Source organism: Pagrus major, chromosome 22 (assembly GCF_040436345.1).
Source record: "Pagrus major chromosome 22, Pma_NU_1.0".
Taxonomy (NCBI): Eukaryota; Metazoa; Chordata; class Actinopteri; order Spariformes; family Sparidae; genus Pagrus; species Pagrus major.
The window spans coordinates 17,984,110-17,995,178 of record NC_133236.1 but is presented as its reverse complement, the minus strand read 5'-3'; positions in this window follow the sequence as shown (position 1 = coordinate 17,995,178).

Genomic DNA, 11,069 nt, shown 5'->3' with positions numbered 1-11,069 from the left:
TTGGTCGACTAACCCAAGAGAAAATGTCTCTCTGGCTTGGTAGATTTCTCCACATCTAGCTTGGCTACTTCTGTCCTGTGCCTGTTGATGATTTTCTTCTTTGAGTGATGTAGTGGGAGATATTTGAATTGTGGGGAGAGAGTGAAAAAGAGAGGCAGCCGCATAAAACTAAACTCAACCAGACAATGATATCATTTGTAGATCATTTAGCCTATAGCTACAACTAGCTGCTCTAGCTTAGCCCCCACAAAACTAGCATATAGAGCTTTTTCACAACAGACATGTTGATGTAGGGAAGTACAGATTTTCAGTACTTTTAACGATGTCAACATTTAACTTGTCATTACAACAAAAGTCGTAAGGCAGCTAGGGTGTTATTCAACACAGCATGCTCATAAAGTCCTCATTTAATTAAAAATGCATGATGAGTTAACAGAAAACTGGTCATAACATTACAAAAGAAGAAGAAACTGTTGCAGTCTGCACAAGATAGAATGCAGTTGTCATCACTTCACGCTTTTCTTGCAATGCAAGTCTGTAAAAATGGTTCATTACTAGTGACAGCAGATATTTGGATCAGTGGACCAAGTGAAAGCTGCCTTGAAGGATCTGCATCTTCCAGTAGGCCTAGCAATTTTCAGTCGCACCTGCCAATGATATATATCAATAAATTTAGTAGCAAGTAGCATGTCAGTTGAGTGGTGACTGCCAGTTAAGTAAACGCACTGATACAAAACTATATAAATATTAAGAGGAATGCTGCACATGATAAGAGCGTGAATTTCATTTCCCACATTTACAAAAACTCTCCTGAAAAAGTTTGGTCATCAGAGTTCTTGATTGTGGTTGCAGCTCTGCTCCCCAGGGAAGCTTATACTGATGAAAGAATATTTAAGACTACATTTACATCATATATGCAATCCTTTAGGTGGAGTCTGTCCTCATCAGGCTGGGTGGTCTTGGTTGGTCCTCGGGGGAAAACTGTGCTTCACACACCAAAGGAATAGACAGAGTTGGCTTACAAAATGTAGAATCCCCGATGTTGTCGTTTTCTCTTCTCATTAAGAATTTACTTTGTCATTCTTCAGCATCAACCTCGGATCAAGAGTTGGATCGTGATTGGCTGCATCTGTTTTGATCGAGGAGCGCAGCCAAAGGGTGATTTTAGGAGACAGAGGGAGAAATTCATCACCATCATCAACATCAACATCGTGTGCACATGCACGCAAACGCACACAAACACACAAACTCTGCCTTTTAAATTTGTCCAAAGATGTTGAAATTTCACATATTTTCATCCAAGCTAACACCATGACATCCATCCATAACGACACGGCTCTGAAACATCACATGTCAGCTATTTTCCAGCGTGTGTGAGATCCTCTGTAATAGTTTTCAGTCAAGGTCTGTGCACAGAGCAAACTGCAGATCCTTCATATAAAAAAAAAGGGCAAAAGGCCACGCTTGCTTGATTGAGTCCAGGCCCAGCTGACTTTCCACACGTGGATCTTACATTATAAATTCAGCTACTTTTAAAATGCCAGTAAGCTTCTCCTGGATTTATTGTAGTGATTTGGAAAAAGCTCATTTCCATACATTTGAATATTGCACAAAATTGCTTAATTACAGGAACATTAAAAACTCATAACCAAAAATGTGCGGCTGTGAAAGAATGCAGGTCTTCTAACTGTTTTCCACATGCTGCTTTTTTTGTTTCTTTTTGATAGAAGTGGGTCACGCTATTTGGGCTGGAAAAAGTTAGACTTCATTCTAGAGAGCTGAAATCATCGCAAGAAGAATCAGTCGGAGGCTGAAGAGAGAAAAAACAAATTGCGAAAAACAGTCACAATCAAGAATATTACAAGCAATGTCAGGTTTTATTTCTGTTGTTTGTGCACAGAAACATATAGGTCAGTGATACTTGACAGACTGTGAAAATGTTGTCTGTTTGTTGGACCCAGTTTCCTTCAGTGTGCTTCATCACTTTCCCCCCACTTTGACAATGTTTTCCCACAGAACAAGTTTTGGTGTACACTGATTGTAGGAGCAGCAATGTTTTTTTGTCTCGGTGAGAACAAGTAAAAAACTAATTGTGAAAAAAAAAAGATGTTGAAGTGCACGTTGTAATTCACATGCTACTGATTAAGTCCACCATCAATCTACTTCCTGCTCACCTGTGCTCCAGTGTTGTGTTTCCCTCCTGTGTTCCTTTGCTCCCCCCAACACCGGTCTCACATCAGCCTCGTCTGGACTGCCTTGTTCCCAGTCTCTCCACCTTCACCCCATCCCCTCATTAGTTTAGTTTGTATTCAAGCCTGTGTTGTTCCCTGACTCGTTGTTGTTATCACGTCAGTCCTGTTGTCGGTCCTGTTTTTCATCTATACAGCTCCTGTGCCTGTTCCCTCATCCTCATGTGTTCCCTCCCTGTGTTCCTCGTGGTTCTCTGGTTTGTTCTTAGTTTTTGTACTACTTTTATATTTCCCCTTTGCCTGCCTATTTGTTGCCAGTTTTTGTCCCCCGCCATTTTATTGTTTGCACTTTTGGATTTTTGGATTTTGTACTTCAGCTCATTAAAGCTACCTCGTTTTTTTTTTTACGACCTGCCTGCCTGTGTGTCTTCCATTTGGGTCCTTTCTGTGTAACTGTGACAGATTGTCTATGAAACACAATCTACACACGCAAACCACATACAACATACAATTTCAACCCATTTGTCAGCACAACCTGGCAACCCACAGGCACATGGGGCCTGTGCGCAGCTGCTCTCACTGTTGTCGAAATGTCAGGGAGTTGTGTCAAACAGTGATTGTCTGCCAAAAACTGATTGTATCAGCCAGTTTATACACGTCAACGGTTGCTTTTATCTGTATCAAACAGTCATAATGACTTTGTGTCCGTGGTAATAGCAATGGTATGCCTTTATGAAACTTTAATGTTTCTTGTGACTGAATAATCACAGTTGTCCAAAGAAGTGTTTGCAATTCATACCGTAATCAAGCATGAACTTTATGTGATTAAAGGCAATACTCTTGTTGCCAATATGCATGTGTGTATAGATATATATATATATATATATGTATATATATATATATATATATATATATATATATATATATATATATATATATATATATATAGATAGATAGATAGATAGATAGATAGATATAGATATATAGATATATATATATACATACATATATATTTAGCCAAGAGTTTGATGAGAACATTGACATCACTCTCATTTAAATTTAAAGTATTAAGCTAGAGCCAGGAGGCTTCAGAGTTACTAGTTGGCACATTTTAAAAAACATTTTAAAAAAATATTTCCACCATAAATCGGATTTATGGTGGACGATCTCCTTTTGGCATGGCGTTCCACCTCAGAACAAATAAATAAATTCTTGGAAATATCTGGGTCTTTAGCTGCTAAGTGCTGTTCTCCAGCTAGTTGCTTACTTTGTCTGCCTGCAGTTTGGAAGTTGACAGGTAGCGTACAGTGAGTTTATGAGAGCTTTTTTACTGAAAGCGCAGCCCGCTGCTGGACTTGATGCTGATGAAAGCAGTGAGAGTGAACCAAAGCAATAAGTTGTGGGCTGTGAAACCAAAACAATGCGCTGGAAGACATCAAAATGAATAGCTGAGGGAAACTACAGAGCGAGAGGGTGACGACTCTCTGTGGGTTGGCCTCATAACAACTCTCTCACATTATTCAGTACTGTGTTATTTTATCCTTTGCAAATATAAAATTATTGATTAGAGCTGCTTCAGAACAATGATTTTGAGGTGATTTAAAGCTGCACTGGGAATATTGCGGGAGATTACGTAACTTGCATTGGGGAAGTTTTCTGTGGGATCAAGTACAAACAGACAGCTGAATTAAAATGTTTCAGGGTTGAGGTTTCCCTTTTTGTGAATAAAAGGGGGTTTTATTTGTCTGTGATAGCTGATTTAACTGCATAATTTACTGTTTAGTCATTGAGTTTGGTCACAGGACCTGTTCCTGCACACGCCAACTGGAGACGCTCCAGTTCAAAAGAGTAGACTCAGCAAATACAGTTTTAGCAAAGCCATGAGAGCTGCAGAACAAAAACAGCACCAGCAGAAAAATCATTCATGGCCTGTTTTATTGATTATAAATGTAATATGTGGTGAGCAGATCATCGGCATGTATTCAAAGCTTTCATTTCTTCCTGTATGCTGTATTTTTTCTTTTACAGTCGAGATAAAACATGTTAAAGACTTCAATTTCTGGTAGAATATTTATGTGTCAAGTCGAAACATTGGCTGTTTTGTTGATAACGAAACTGATTCTGTCACTTTCTGTTGCTGCTTTAGTTTAATACTACTCATGATGGACACGGAGGTTATAAGGTCCTCAGAAAATACAGTTCTAAGGTTTCAGCTCTGTAAGGATATATATAAAATGTTACATGTATTGGAAGAGAAACCGAACTGGCAGGAGAGAGATATATGCAGAGATTCAAGGGGAATATCGTGTATCCTTGGCAGTATCGGTTGGAGCGACGTGACCGGAGAGCACAAACAGGAGCCATAAACAACAGAGTGGACAGAGAAAATGTCCTGTCCTGCTAAAAAAGTTTTTTCTGATTAAAAAAAAACAAAAACTGATGAAAATAAAAGATCTGGGAGTTCTCAATTGCTCAGAGACATAATATTTACTGAACTCCAGGATGACATAACAGGCAGTCTGCAGTGACAGAGACTTGGTTGTTTTGCTCTCAGTTCACTGTTCTTTTAATGGGGTTTGGATGAAAGTTTAAGCTTTTTTTTTGCTCACTGCTCTGAGCTCATTGTAAAAGTCAGTTATGAACTCAGCCTGCTGAGCCTTGCAATTATATCATTCTTTTGGCACACGCAAAGGTCATAAACCTCAGAAACTCTGTGGGGGGAATTGAGAGGTCAGTGTAAAGGAGTCTAAAAACATCATTATTGTCTTTTCAGATTATCAGTGGTTAGACATGTTATCTTCATCTGAAAGAAAAAGGGAACGTCTGAAATATGAGCCCCAGTGTCTCATTTCCTTTTGCGGGAGGTGCAGGAGGGGAAAAAAAGGCAGTATGGTGACAGGGAGCTTAGAAATTGGATACATACTATTCATGTCATGAAATGCTGTGGAAGTCTTTAGACTCAGCTCCCGTTGCCCAGGAAATGTTGCCAACATTCATTCAACTTGCCTGCTGCTCAAAAAGTACACACACTCTGTTATAAAAGACCTGTTGTTTTCAGGCACACAAACACACAAAGCACGCCACAATTAAAGGCAGTATTTTAAGGAAAACGAATTTCCAGGTAATCAGGTCAAGCTGAGCGAAAGCGCCGCAGCATATCCCAATTCTGTCAACAGCTAAGCTCATTTATGGACATGGATGTCTAAAATTACTTAACGTGATGGAAACAGACCTGGAAAAGCAGAGAAGATTTCAGACGTCGTTAACTCTGGGAGAGTGGGGTATTTTCTTACACTTAAGCCCTGACGTTGATTGCTACTGACCTTCCTCTGTGACTGTGTGAGGTCTGAGGTGCATTGAACCTCTCCCGTAGGCCATTATCTGCACCAGCATGCGTGCTGCTAATAAACAACTGCACTTGTGTCAACACATAGCACGCATGCGCACCTTCACGACACTTCATCTTCCTACTCGATTATTTGAGTAAATCCTCCCTGATCCACTGGCTCCTAGATAATACTCTCTTAAATTGGCCCCTAAACCACAAAGATGGGATTTAGAGTTATGGGTTATTGTTCCCATGGCTTTGGCTTGTTGGTTAACTAAACCACTATGGCATCCTATCTCATATGGTCAGCTAAGATAGAACTGATAAAAAGGCAGTGGAAGAGCTTGTCGTGGGTCGTGAAAAAAATACACTGCAAAAGTATCCTTTCTGATACCCCTATGGTGGATAAAACATGATAAAGTGTCCTCTAGGGTGTCCCTCCAGTGGAGAAAAAGTCATGAAGTGCAGTCTAGGGTGCCCTCTTGTGCTCCTCACCAGCCTGATTTTCCCTCCACACCTGCACTGCATCTCCTTCCTCAGCCTAGCCCTGGTCCCATTGTTTTTCCAGCCTATCAGCCCCTGGCCTGTTCCTCCTGTTTTACTACATATTACCCTCACCGTCACCCGCTCTCCATCTGTACCTCATCCCCTCGTTAGTTTAGTCTGTATTTAAGTCTAGTCTTCAGTTCTGTCTTGTCCTTGTTTGTCTGTTCCTGCTGTGACCCTGAACAAAACTTCATCCTGCCTGCCGTCTCCTGCATTCGGGTTCACCGTCTCTGCTCCAGCGTGACAAATTATGTGGACACTCTAGACAAAATATGTTACACCTGAACCTCTTATTTATAAGTTAGTGAAACCAACAACAGTTATTACATTATCCTATTTTCAGAATCATGTCTGTCCAACAGGTACTTTGATCAGTGCTTACTTATGTCACCATGGTGAAGAGGAGGCCGTGTGGCTCAGGCGCCACTTGGAGCCCCTTTGTCCTCCTGGATCCACATATATTTCATAATTACTTGTGTAATATATTTTGTCATTGTAATCTGTATATTCTATGATTTTGTTGGTATGTTCTGTACCTACAACAACTATTATGCCCATTCAAGGAGAAGGATCCCTCTTCTGTGACTCTTCCTGAAGTTTCTTCCCTTTTTTAAACCTGCTAAAAGTTTTATTTTGGATAAGTTTTTCCTGAATCAAGAGTCAAGGGACACGGGCCCCTGCACTGCCCCCATTACGAGAAAACCAACCTTTGTTATTTTGAGAGGCTATTTAAAAGAACAATTGCAAGAACAGCCGTTCTTGGCTTCTGAAAGTGTAAAACACTACTTAAATATTTGTATACAATTTTTATGCAACATAGGGGGACTTAAAGTTAAGTGTTACCCCCACAAGGAAGGCCTAAACACATTAAGTATATTTTTGTAAGTGAAAGTTGAGCCAACATCAAAATATCTTTATACCTACCTTTCTGATACTGCACTCATCTGGCACTGTGCTCCAGATCTTGGGCACAGCTACAAACCTTTGGATTAAAGCTCATTAAATCACCTTCACTGCTCTTTTCAAATGCCAAGTTGCTCAAATTTTCTATTACTTCATTATTATCCTCCACTTCTGCAGCAGATACAAATACCTCATCGGAAAAGTCCATGCCAGTGGAAGCCAAGGCCAGGAGCGGCTTTCGCTGATAATCAAAACACAACGTTGGCAGGGGTATCAACCTTTGACAAGTTTATTGTTTTGGAAGTCATTTTTCTCCATGTTAACTTACCAAAACAGTGGACCCTATTGTTGAGTTCAAAGATATGATATCATCATAATCAGTAAGGTTAATATTTACACTGCCCGAACATGACTTTATCCCTCCAAAACACTTCACCATCCCATTATGATTGTGTGCAAAGAGACGCAAGGGCAGATATGTCAGGGAAAGCTATTGTAGTTTATTTTAGTCTAATTCTTTACACAGTCACACCAGGGAGATGTTCATCATAAAACATGTAGTTCAGCATTTTGGAAGATGTTCCCTTTCTTGCTAAGAGTTTGACAGCAATCTCATATATATTTGTTAGGCTACGCAGCCTATGATGCGAGAGCCAGGAGATGGTTAGCTTAGCTTAACATAAAGTGTGGAAGAATAGGAAAACAGCTGGCCTAGCTCTGCCATGGGCTAACTGTCAACCTGAGGACTCGGACACCGTGTGTTTAAACTTTGTTTTTGTATCAGTTAAACTGATGAAATATTAAAAACAGGTTTATTCTCTAGCTTTGTTAGTTGGCACATTTTTAAAAATATTTTCGCAGAGGCATGCTAGTTATTTACCCCCTTAATGCAGCGACCTGAGGGTGATATCAAAACTATTCCATTTGTAAAATATTCGATTTTTGGCTCCAAGCATATGGAGATATTTATTTTACTATGGCCTGTCGCAGGAACAAATCGGTCACCACTGCTGAACAAAATGCTCATCTGTTTTAACAGACCATACTCACATGGAGGCCATTTTCCTCTGATGTCACGCTCAGGGTGGGAAGCACGAATGCTAGGACAATGTTATGCCGCTGCGTTTCAGGTCTCCATTGTATATACACAAATCTGAGGTCAGTGATTCAAACACTCAGTAATAATTTGGTTTCCTTGTTCCTCTTCAGATGAAGACGATGAGACATTATTCCAAGCCGCTCCCCCTTTCTCTGCTGTTATCATCGTTCAGAAATCTCCACTTGGTCGGTAGAAGCCAACACTTAAAGTGCTAGACTTTTAAAAAAAAACCCACAAGGCTGTTTTGGTGGGTTGCTACAGGTGTCGGTGAGAAGATAAAATAAAAACCAGGGAATTCAGTTTGAAGGCTGATCAGACGCCAAGACACTGCAGTCTGTACTCCTTTGATGCAGGATTTTGCTGCTCTGGAAAGATAGGAGGCAATTATCATTTTCTGGACACAGTATAACAAAAATAACAGTAGAATAAATCCCTTCACACCTTTCCATCGTCAGACTTGGTCGCCATTTTCCGACTACTGGCCAACAAGCCTTCTCTTTTACCTCTTTGGTGCATTCCACCCCACTGCACCAACACAGCTGTCTGAATGAGGAGGTTTCCTCCTTTTAATGCAGTAGTAATGACTCATGTCTAAACTAAGGACTGTAACTCACTGTGAAATTGGTGCTAAAACTTTTATCACATTAAGTTACTTGATGTTACATCAAATATCCTGCACACAGCACGACAGCGTGAAGTCCGCAGAATAGGTTAAATTGTAAACACACAATAGAATAAGGCACGGCTCGCAGTTGCATAACATAAAGCAGACATGTCTCTGCATGCGAGCATGGTATGGAAACTGTTTTGGTTTATTATGTCTCTCTTTCTCTCTGCTCATTTATTGACCTGAGAAAGTCTGACAAGTTGACTTGTTCCTCTTCGCCATGTGCTAGATGAAGGTGGAATATGTGCGTTATGTTTTTGGAATTCAACCCCACATGTCTCTGCTGCTGTCATCCGTCAAAGTCAACCAGCCTTGGCCCGACATCGGAGGGGAAAAAACAGTTGTTGCGAATAATTATTAGCATTTGTTTGAACCTGCGAGAGAGAGCCACACAAGTGGACCAGGACAGCTCAGATGGTGTCAGGTGAGTCAGCCCCCAAAAGGCGTGTTAAACTGACCCTACGTGTCAAAGCTTATCTGGTGTCCACGCAAGTTAAAGCAAATGTTAAGAAGTGTTCGCAAATTCTGACCACCTCTTGCCTTGATCTTGTTGAATTCTACATTTTTGTTTTTCTCTGACACATGCCTCAGTTTCCATGACTCTTTTATGCTCTCTCCCACCCTGTCTGACTTTTTCGGGGTCGTTAATGTTACACCCTCCTGCCAGTGGCTGAGGAAACAGACAGACAACAACACATAAAAACAATCTGGATAACAGAAAGACGTAACCAGTCTGGTCCTTGTGCTCATGATAAACGTTGTTACTAATCAATTAACTGCCATTTGAAAGCACTTTAGGTACACGATTTATTTATACAGAGAGGGACACTAACAGATGTGGAATAAACAGAAACACAAGTTCTTCCGTGTGTGCGAGGCACATGCTGCTTATACGCCTGCAAACAGAGCAAACACAAGCAGTAAGACATAAATACAATGCACGAGCACAAACATGTTTACAATCGATTCAGTGAGTGGAAGCGATGCTCGATCCAAACACCATAGTAGTCTCATGTTTCTTGAATCTGAATCTAGGGATTGAAGATATGCTTTGCTCTACGCCCTTCTTGGCAAAGGCGTGACGCCACTAAATCTGGATTTTTTTTTAAAAAAAAAGAGAAACATCACATCTTGAAAAGCCATCTCATATGAAAGGGAAGTCATACATGGAAAAATCTGTATGCAGTTTCCCAATGAGGCTTCCAAGGCCATATTTTACTTAATCTATTATTAATCACTCTGCATTAAAAAACATCCTCGATGAGGGAGCCAGGAGATGTTGTGAAAGAGCAGGCCCGACTCTTCTCTGGCTGATTGGCCGAGTCCCACGTCTCTGGATGGAAAAGTCTGATCACAACAGGAGCTGCCTGGGCTGGCTGGCTGGCTGGCTGGCTGGCTGGCTGAGGCGAGACGACGGCCAACAAACGGAAGCACATGGAGGGGACGAAGGGAGCACAACATAGGATGTTTATGGAGGTTGTGGGTGCGACTTCACAGTGTGAAGTCTCATGCTGTATGTATGTCTGAATGTTTTCATTAAGGCAACTTCAGAAATGTGACTGCTCATGAATTTAAAGCTGCACTAATCAATATTTTTATATTAACAATGGATCAAATTGCTTAGTGTGACATTAAATAGGAACAGAGAATTATCACTTGACTCTGTGGTTTGTCTCAGCACTGCAGAGCATATATCTGTCAACTCATTGTTTTGGTTTTATAGACTCAGTTTTACTGTTTTGGTTCACTCTCACCACTTTTAACCTTGCTGCTCGGCAAAAAAAAATTCCATAAAACCACTGAATTACCTGCCCAGCACCGAACGGCAAATTTAGAGACTATCTGATGGGTATCTGACTGATGACGAGCCAGATGTTTCTCTCAGAAGACGGAAGAAAACCAAAAACAGAGCTAAGGAGAGTGAATATTGGACTTAAAATGATCGGGATGGCAGATACTACAAGTTCACCCAAAAATAAAAATTCAGTTATCGCCTCATCCATGCCAACAGCCGGGTGAAGTTTCTTAGCCCACAAAATATTTCTGGAGCTTCACAGGAAATGGCGTTGAAGCTTTATCCTAAACAGTCGGGACTTTTTCTTAAACAAAAAAAAAAAAAAAGGAAAAAAACAAAAGAAAAATGGCTCTGCGTAGCTTGTTTGGTGTAATCAATGTCTCCCAAATACCTGAGGTGCGCATTAATGCTTTAAGCAATGCTAAAATGCTAAGCTCTGGAGAGAATTCTGGCTTAACAAATGGTGTAACGATCCCCATCTGTTTCACTTTTCCAGGAGAATGCTGCAACACTGTTTTGTTGTGAAGCTCCTGAAATGTTCT